The 9,671-nt window shown below is 44.9% G+C and overlaps 1 protein-coding gene across 2 annotated transcripts in view; it reads right to left on the bottom strand.

Moving 5' to 3' along the window:
* frmd4a (FERM domain containing 4A) overlaps positions 1-9,671 on the bottom strand; it is a 95,901-nt gene that overhangs the window by 68,264 nt on the left and 17,966 nt on the right. The window lies entirely within an intron of this gene.

The raw sequence follows: 9,671 nt of genomic DNA, 5'->3' as shown, positions 1-9,671 counted from the left end.
CACACACACACACACACACACACACACACACACACACACACACACACGCACACTCTCGTACTTGCATTTCCTTGTTCTTCTAATGAGCCAACGTGACCTGCTCATTCTATAAACCCCACCACACATGCATGGCTTCTCCCAGGAGTGCAGTAACACAAGCCAGACTGTGCTAGCTCCACCTCTTGCTGGAGGCATGGGACTAAGCTGCTTGTTACTGTACAGATGGGCCCCACACCTCTGACAGGTGTACCGTTGCCACGCAAACCAATGCCGAACGCTGGTCAAATGGCTCAGGCAGATTGTCTTTGTTAGCGAGCAGACGGGGAGGAGGAGAGCCCCTGGGGTTCAGGGAGAGACGGGCGTAATTTGAGGAGATTGTCTCCACCTCCCGGTATTACTCCAGGTCAACCCTCTCATCATCGTGATGGTAAAACGTCCAATCACAGCAGTGCAGTTTGTGTCTGTATGGTTTTGCAGCGATCGGTTTAAGGTATTGACGGTCAGCTAGTACTCTGCATGTTTTTTACGGGCAAACATTTAGTCCTAATATCTAAAAGGGATCAAAGAAGGAACCAGAGCCAGAGTGGGCTGACAGACGGGGGCCGGGCTGACCCCCTGGGGGCTACAGCCTCCACTGGAGTCCCCCGCTAGACAGACCAGTCACCTCCCGCCCCTCTCTTGCCTTTGTCCTTGCTACTCCTCCTCACCTTCACAATAGTCAGAAAAAAAAGCTGTGCTGTGACAGGCAGGCTATGATCAGTCCCAGGTTTCTCTCTGAGCCAAGGTCCTGTCCCTTGGTATTTACAACTTATTTACATTCAGCTCCCGTCATCGCCATGGGAACAGAGGAGGCAGGAAAGAGCTGAATATTGGGCACATGAAAAATGAAGGAGTTGGGGAAGAGGGGGAGGACTTATTGGGGTGAATCCTATGTAATAGCCCCTCCAGTAGACAGCAGGGGTAATGGTCACTGACAAAACTCATTATATATCAAGTGGAGCCTTTAACATATGCTTCCCTCCTTCACTCTCTTTGTCCCTCACTGTCCTCCCTTTACCCCTTCTTGTCATTTTCTCTCTCTTGATTTCACTTGCTTTCCCTGCTCTTTGTCTTTTACCCGCTCATCGTCCCCTCCTCTTGGACAGCAGGAGGAGCAGGATGAGGTCATTAATTATACACATAACCATTCCCTGGTCACCTCACACACTCCTCCTTCCCCACCTGGTCCCCTCCACAAGCCCTCGTGTCTCCGAGAAAGCTGTGATGACGGAGGAGCTGTGGAGTTGTCCAATAAAGCTCTGTGTTTACTGGGGCCAAACGGCCAGCTCCCACGCACAGCAGCAGAGCAGCAGACTACTGCTCATTAGAGCTGAAGGTCTCCGCTTATTGGCTCCATACATCAGACGGGACATGGCGAGGAGGAGGCCAGTTGCTTCTGACAGCCACGAATCGAAAGCGATGTCGGGATTTTTTCTTCACCATGCGATGACCTTCTCAATACCCACTTACTGCTGTGGAGAGTTTCTTCTAGCCTGCACTTTACTGAAGGAGCTGCAGGAAGAAGTACGGACACCACTTCAAACTTAGGGCCAAGAGGGCCTGCTCTTCTTCACCGAGTGCAACTCAACTGGACTTCCAAATCCTTAGGCTCATGATTTAGGGAAGCCTTGAGCTAGGCAAGGGGAATCCCATCAAACAGCGCGCTCTGGTGGTCAGAGAATGAAATGCAGCACACCGGTGAGAGGCTCTGGGAAAGGGTTAAGAGGTTGATGAAATAACTGAAACAGCACATGAAAAAAGGTTTTAGAGGAATTAAAACATCTCTATAAGACTTGAAAAAGGCCAAGACTTCCAAGGAAGCCAAATGACACCTGAGTTCATGTGCAGTGATACAGTAACTAACTTGTAAAATAGCAAAATATGACAATTACAGTTACACTAATAAACAGGAACAGTGGGTCCACGCTCACATAGAGAAACAACAGGATAGTGCAACACGCTGGTTACCACAGAACTGGATCGATGCCCATGGGAAATGTTATGATTTACAATGGTGTTTTTCTGAAGCTATTATTATTATTATAATGAAAGTGCTTGTAATCAAGGCCCATAAACATAATTATTACCCAACATCCAACTGCACCCACTTCAGGACTGGCAGCATTCCATGATGTGTTGAATAAAAGAGGTCGGCCTCCTCTTTATCATCTACTTTATACTATGCATGATTACTGTGCACTTCCTTACTTTTGTTAAAGCGATGCACAAGTGTCGACATGTAGCTTAAAATGTGTCCTGTGCATGGGAAAAGTAGTTGGTGTGTCATGTTTAAAACTGTTTCAAAGTGTGTATATGTGAGAGCTATTCAGCAAGAATGAAGATTGATGCAATGCGTGTAAGGATCACCAAATACAAACGTTGGAGCTTCTGTTGGTGAGTGTCAATGTTCATATCTGCAACTCCAACAAACCAAAGCAGGGCGGGAAGGATCCAATCATTCCCCAAGTGAAAAGAGACACCCACATTGACTGTCTGTGTCTCATACACATGTATATTTAAAGTCAGCTATGTCAGACAACCTGCAAAAGCGAATGTACAAACAGAGTTCACAGCAAACAACAACAGATGTTGCCGAAAACCAGACACATCCACATACAAACACCTCTAGACATGTATTAATGGCCTTATCGGCAATGGCAGATGCTCACATCTGTTCAGAATAAAACAAACACATGTACATGCACACACACGGACACACACGGGGGCATGAGTTATAAATCTGACACACGTCACACTTAATTGTTCTAACACGCAGTAATGAGAGCATGGAGGGTCAGCGAGGCACTTAGGATGATGTAAGTATTCCTTGGAGGATGGATGAGCATCAATCTGGCAACCTTGATTTCATATTTGGGTTTAATTCAGCGTAATGGCAGCTGTCTACACATGGGAGAGGGGAGGTAATAGGATACCTGGCAACCGCTGCTGATTATTCATGAGAATCAGAATCAGAACTAAGGTTTAACTAAATAAATTAAAAAACAAATTCTGATATGAAGGGCCCAATAAAACACACAGTACTATACAGGGTAAGTTTGGAATTACATAAAATCAGTGGTGTCCCCACACCAGTTAAATTATACTTAAAATAGTTAAATGACCCCCAAGACATATTTGTTGAAAGCATTTTCTCACTGCTGCTTTTTTCCTTCTGAGAAGCACAAGCACGATCACGAAAGCCAGATGGGATCGGTAAACTACCGCTTTGGCGACATGGACTACTGCTTCTGAAAATCAAGTGCTGAAAATCAAGAACGGCTCGAAAGAATCACCTCCCCCCCCCTCCACGTCCAATCATCCTGGCACCTTCAACTATCACAGTACCTCACTCTATCACTGACGTATATCCATCCATTCATCCTGCCAGCAGCTCGGAAGATGCTAGCCCCAGCCTTGCTGCTGGGAGGCTGACGTGCCTATACATCAATAAGGCTGTCTGGTGGCGGCATACGGGTCCACATGCATAAAGCTGAGCATGTAGATGTTTGGAGCATGCAAATTGACCAGTGTGCATGCATGTGTTTGAGGGTATACGCACTGTTAGTGTGTGCATCTGTATGCATGTACAGGGTAAAGTGTTCAATGTCTTTGTCTCCTTGAGCAGTTGTGTAGGTAAATCATGAATCATTCATTAGCGCGCTCGAGCATAAAAAGTGCAAATGTAAATTTTGTTCATGCTCTGTGCACTTTAACTGAAATTACTAAAATGTGAAAAAAGGGAAGGACGCTAGTCTATACTGAACGAGACACAAATTAAGTATGCAGAATAAGAGCTGTACAATCTGTAGCACTGTGGTTGATCACAAATTGTTATTGCTTTGTCTTGTGCTGTCCTCAAGAACTGAACAAATATTCGACAAGAACAAGGCCTAAATACTCATTTCTTTTGTGGTCACTGAGAGAGAGCCTTTTTGAAAGGAAAAATAGCAGCATTTGTATTTTTTCTTTTCTTTCATCTTTGTTCTTTTTTTGTCCCCCTGCACTGCAGATTGGGTTGCTAATAACTCTCTGTCGGCCTGGGGAGGGTTAAGACCTCCAACGCACAACAATCTGCCACTTAAGAGCTTCACCGGGAGGCAGTAACACATGGAGGTCCATGTGGTCACGCCTAAATGTGTGCCTCTGCCAACCAGTAGTGGTTATCAGCGCAGTTACAACGATTTGATCCTTTGTGGCTTCCTATCTGCTACTTTGCCAATTACGCACCAAAGGGCCACGAGCCAGAAACACAGCAGCCAGGGTTTGAACCTGAGTCCCTGCGGTGGTGGGGGAGTGATTTTCCTCTACACTACCCGGCGCTTCAAGCTGCATTTGTATTTGTAATAGAGCCATGTATTCCTCAGTGCACGTGAATAGGTCAGAGCTGGCCCTATGCAGTTGCTGCTAGAGAGAACATGTGTGTGTATTAAATGTTGAGTTGTTTTATGGTGTGTTCTTTCTGGTGACACGGCTGTACTTAGCACCTCAGAAATGAGGTCCCATAAAACATGCTGTTCTTTTGCCTGCATCCTCTCTTTCCTCCCTACTTTCTACAACAACACACCTCTCTTTCTCTCCCCTCAGGTCAGTGTTGACACCACTCCAGCTCTTGGTCAGCCAATCACATTTCAGTGAGTGCTGCCAGCTTCCTCCCTGCTCATGCAAAGAGGTCATAGTTCAGAGCCCAGGGGAGGGTGTATAGAGGTGGAGGTGGAATGGCTTGAAAGAAGGGAGAAATGGGCTAGAAATGGTGGGTCTCTGGTGGGGTTGAGGTGAAAATGGCACAATAAAGAGCGGCGGAAATGCCTAAGTGCGTGTGACTGGAGGAGATAAGAGATTAATAACGGTGAGGGGATGAAAGAAACTCACTCCTGTGTGAGTGTATGCATGTGTATTTGTAAATGCGTAAAATTGTCGGTGCAATGTAGATCTACTTATAAGGTGATGTATGATACCTGTTCAATGCAGGGTCACCCTTTGTGACAGGGGTGACACTACCAATCCTCTGCTCGTTCATCAAAGGTGTCTCTGTGTGTGTGTGTGTGTGTGTGTGTGTGTGTGTGCACGCTTGTGACTATATTCCAATATAGGGAAGTGTAATTGCCATTCTGATTCTCCGAAGGCTAAAAGCAGTACAGGGAAAGCTCTCTCTTGGGACTATCCATTCTATGCAATTACACAGATAGAGTCAATATACATAATAGGACTGCTTGAAGCTCTTTAATCTAAAGTGCATGATTTTGACACCGACACATAAACACAAGTGCATTTAATTGAAGCATGGTGTTACAGTAAATTTCTCATTACGATACTTCTGTGTCTTGCTGTGTCTTCTAACTGTCACTTGACACATTTTCCCTCCCATCTTTCAATTGCCTTTCTTGGAAATCATTTTTAAAAATGCCTGTAGACTGAAGGTGGCCAATGAAGTGGAAAATCTGCACCCCGTGTTTCCATGACAACACCTAACATTAAGTGCATCGCTGGCTTGCTTCTCCGGTTGCTCAATTGCGCTCTGATTGATCTCCTCGTTCGGGCCTCTTCAAGGGGACAAGAGTACATTTGACATGCTTGACACAGCAGGGCACGCTCACATGAGCATACACACACACACATACACACACACAAACACACACACACAGTCATGATCAGAGATGGCGTACGGCCGACATGCAGTGCCACATCTTCAAATGGGGAAAGAGGGGAAAAGCTTCAAACATGGGAACTGTAGGATCTCTTTCACTACAAGGCATCCTACTGATCTCATCTTACACAGTAAAGCAACAGTTCTGCTCCTCTTTATCTTTATCTGCCTCCTTGTGTGTCATGACTGCATAGATTTATGTCCTAAAGGATGTGCAAGGCTCTTCCCTTACCGTACTCTGAACGCTGCATGTAAAGGTCAGAAGCTAACAAATTTACTCAAGATAATTAGCTAATATTAGCACATTAGGCACATTAAAACAAGTTTGAGCAATTTCACCTCATTCAATTATCAAAACCAATGATGAATGGATCCCTGTCATAGTTTAAGTAAAAAAAGTCACTTTTCTTCCAGAATGGGACAGGTGGGTTACATTTATTTTCAATTTAAATTGAATCATAGTACATAGTGACGAACTTTGCTGCATAAAATCTATTGTTGCACTGTCCCTAACAGTCTACCCTGACAGTGCACTTGGTAGGCTGAGATGACAGCTGGGAGATGTATGTGTCTGTGTGTATGTGTGTGTGTGTGTGTGTGTGTGTGTGTGTGTGTGTGTTTGCATGTGTCTCAAGCGGTTCCAGGCACCAGACATCCCCCTTTGCTGCTTACTTTGGCCTTCAATTGCTGCCAGCCAACCTGCTGTGTATTAAATGTGTGTATGTGTGTATGTGTGTGTGTGTGTGTGTGTGTGTATGAGTGGGTTGCCAAAGGCAGCCCCACCTTGTGCTGTAAATCCAAACCCCATCAGGCCAGCCTTTCTCTCCTAATTATTTTCATACAAGCAGCGAGGTGGTCGGCTTCGGGGATGTGCGTCTGGTCACTTCCCTGTTGGCTGCTTCGTCCTCTCCTCCGTGCCACCCTGACCTCAACCGTTCTGACAGCAGAATGCCCACTAATGAACCAGGTGGATGGATGGATGGAGGGGGAAAGGAAGGAGCGAGGGGGCATGGGTTAGTGTGCTGTGATGGTGTGAAATGGCCATTCCTTAATGGAATAAATATGTGTTTGTAGGTGAGTGTGCATGTATGTCCAAGCCGTTGGCCATTTCTGTAATGGCCCCATCTGTCATGGGCAGCTAGACACACACACACACATACACACACATGCATGCATGCATGTTCACACACGACCCGAAGAGGCAAGAGGCTAGATAGGAGGGAGGCAGTGACACTGTGCCGAAAAAGAGAGCGAGCTAGCAGATGAAGGTAGGAGTGAGAGAGTGATGGAGTTAACGAGAGAGGAAGAGTCTTTCTGATTAGACTGATGGGGCACTGACGGGGTTAATCTCTTGATAACTACTCTGTATTGATCCACTAACACAGTGAGTTGACTGAAGAGCTGACACACACACACACACACACACTGACTGATTTTTGTAGAATATGTGCCAAACACCAGCACACGTTCTCTAGAGGAAGATTTCTATGAAGCTAGAGCTCCTTGTTCTACTGACCTATATGCATATATTACATACTACTGGGGATACCAACAGGGGAACTTGATCTTTCACTCTTGGATCCGTTAGTGTGAGTGTGTCTTTGTGTTCACATATGTCTACCGGAACGTGTACTTTCTATCATCTTTGCCTCAGAAAGATAAGAAGCAGATAGTCTGCACAGTGAAGCAGAGAATAGATGTGGAAATCGTGGGAAACGAATGTCTAGGTGAATCAGTAATGTCCTGACTGCAATACCAAACTATAACATCCCATTAAAAAGGCATAAAAGAGGGACGGTACAATAATGAGGAATACGTGTGAGCTAAGTTTATGGACGTTGAAGATAACAAATTAGCTACTTCTTTCAGATTCCCTCAGGATTACTTCACTCAGTACATTCTGCATGCTCTGTGTGTGTCGCGTTGACCTGCTTTTCTGCTAACTACATAAAGGCAACACAGACACGCAGCTCACTGATGCTTATTTTGTTTCATTTTTCTGCTTCACTGCCCGTTGTTATCCTAAATAAAGAAACAGAGAGGAAGAGAGATACGGAGAGCAAGGGAAAAAAAGAGAAAACGTGCTGGAGTGAGGTAGGGGATCGGGAGCTCAGAGGAGATATGAATACAACTCTTCTAAAGTCCACTATAGCCTACACAGCCATCTCAGCACAATTTTCCCATTTTAGTGAGCTGGGGATTAGGAGTAGTGCAGCTTTTACAGGCTACTGCTATTCCCTGTCTGTTATCTTGGGGTGGAGGTTACCTTTTGTGTATCCCTGAAGCAAGACCTAAAGGCACTGCCCTACACAGACAAGAACAAATTAGATTTTTTTTTTTAATCTTCTTTTTTGTCTTTTGACGTAAAAAATACAGAAGGGTTTTGGTTTCATGTGAGAGAAAATTCACAGTAGTGCCACCACTTTTGTATTCAGGCAGAGGATACACTTTGAGGTATTTTTTGTCCAATTTCCTCCCTGACATTGCTACGCTCCTACTTATTCCACTCTTTTTACTTTTCAGATATCTGCTGCTGTTTACAAATGAACTGAAAGATGAAAACATTTCACAAATCCCAGTCGCTGTTTTCACTAGACTTCTCCGTTTATCTCTAAAGGTGAGAAAATTGAACACATTGAATTGAAATCATGCAGCGTAAACTGCGAGAGACTCCTGCACTGGCTCATTATGCTGTGATTCATTCACATAAATATACCAAACTGACTTTGATGCCAAAACTGAGATACAAAGATCGACTGCGAGGCATGTGAAGCTCAATGTGGCTGATGAAGATAAATTATAAAAAGTCATTTAGTCATTGGAAGTGATTCCCACAGCTCACGGGCAAATCTGGCCAGGGTGGCAGACAGCACAGATATTAGAGACTTGATTCCACGCCATAACTTTGAAGCCAAGTCTATCTCCAAACAGCCTGCTAACGCTCCTCTTTGGATTAGATCATGGGCCGATCTGCAAATGCCAATTACAGAGCTCGGGTTAACTGCCAAAGACACGGCAAGGGGCCGACAGACAGACAGACAGACAGGTGGGCAGACAAACAGGACGGAGAGAAGCGAGAAAGAGACGGACGCACTCTTGGCTTCAATGTAAAAGGGAGTGTGTGGCTCATGCTGCACAAGGGAGAAGAAAAGGAGTCGGCCGAAGCTACAATGAAATGAAGAGAAGAAGAAGGGTGAGTTGTAAAGGTGAGCAGACGGGTGTACTCGTGTGTGACAACACCCGTCTGGTCATCCCAGTGGCTTAACCCTTTCAGCACCCTCACATCTCCTCGAGGCTTGTGTGGGAGTCACTATTGAGCTAATCCTATGTTAGAATATTAGCAAACCGACTATAAATATATATGCAAATTTTCACATCTATAGATAATAGAGGATGATTTAATGATTTATTTGGGGTTGTATGGGTCTTCACCATACAAGGAGGGGGAAGGGAGGGTGGAATGTGTATGAGAGAGCCAGGTTGTTAAATCACCTCTGTCGTCTTGGGGAGAAGACGGCTGAAGGGGAAGAAGGCATTAGAAGGAGACCCAAAGAATATTATTTTAGAAAGCAACAGCTGATTCAAATTGGGGCTTTATTTCAGAGTGAATTCAATGGTCTCTTCAAAGGTCTGGATACGGTTGTAACTGTAAGAGACAGAAATAAAATCACTCTCCTCTTCTTCCAACAATGCAATCATGCCTTTATAAATATTAATAACATTATCACACATTCAATATTGCAGTGCTTTGTCCAGCCAAGTCTGGATTACACACACTAACTCAAAACATAAAACCCCGGCCAGAACGAACAGGTTTTCATCTCAAATCTCAACTGGCAGAGAGACACCTCTCAGGGTCCATTACTGTCCACACAACTGTGCTGGATGTCACATGCAGGCACACAGACAAATAACCAAGTGTGCTCCGACAGTAACACAGGCACACACACACACACACACACACACACACACACACACACACACACAC

This window comes from Anarrhichthys ocellatus, unplaced genomic scaffold (assembly GCF_004355925.1).
Source record: "Anarrhichthys ocellatus isolate YVR2014 unplaced genomic scaffold, GSC_Weel_1.0 scaffold2, whole genome shotgun sequence".
In the NCBI taxonomy this organism is placed as follows: Eukaryota; Metazoa; Chordata; class Actinopteri; order Perciformes; family Anarhichadidae; genus Anarrhichthys; species Anarrhichthys ocellatus.
The sequence above is the reverse complement of the archived record's forward strand: the minus strand, read 5'-3'. Positions and strand labels throughout refer to the sequence as shown.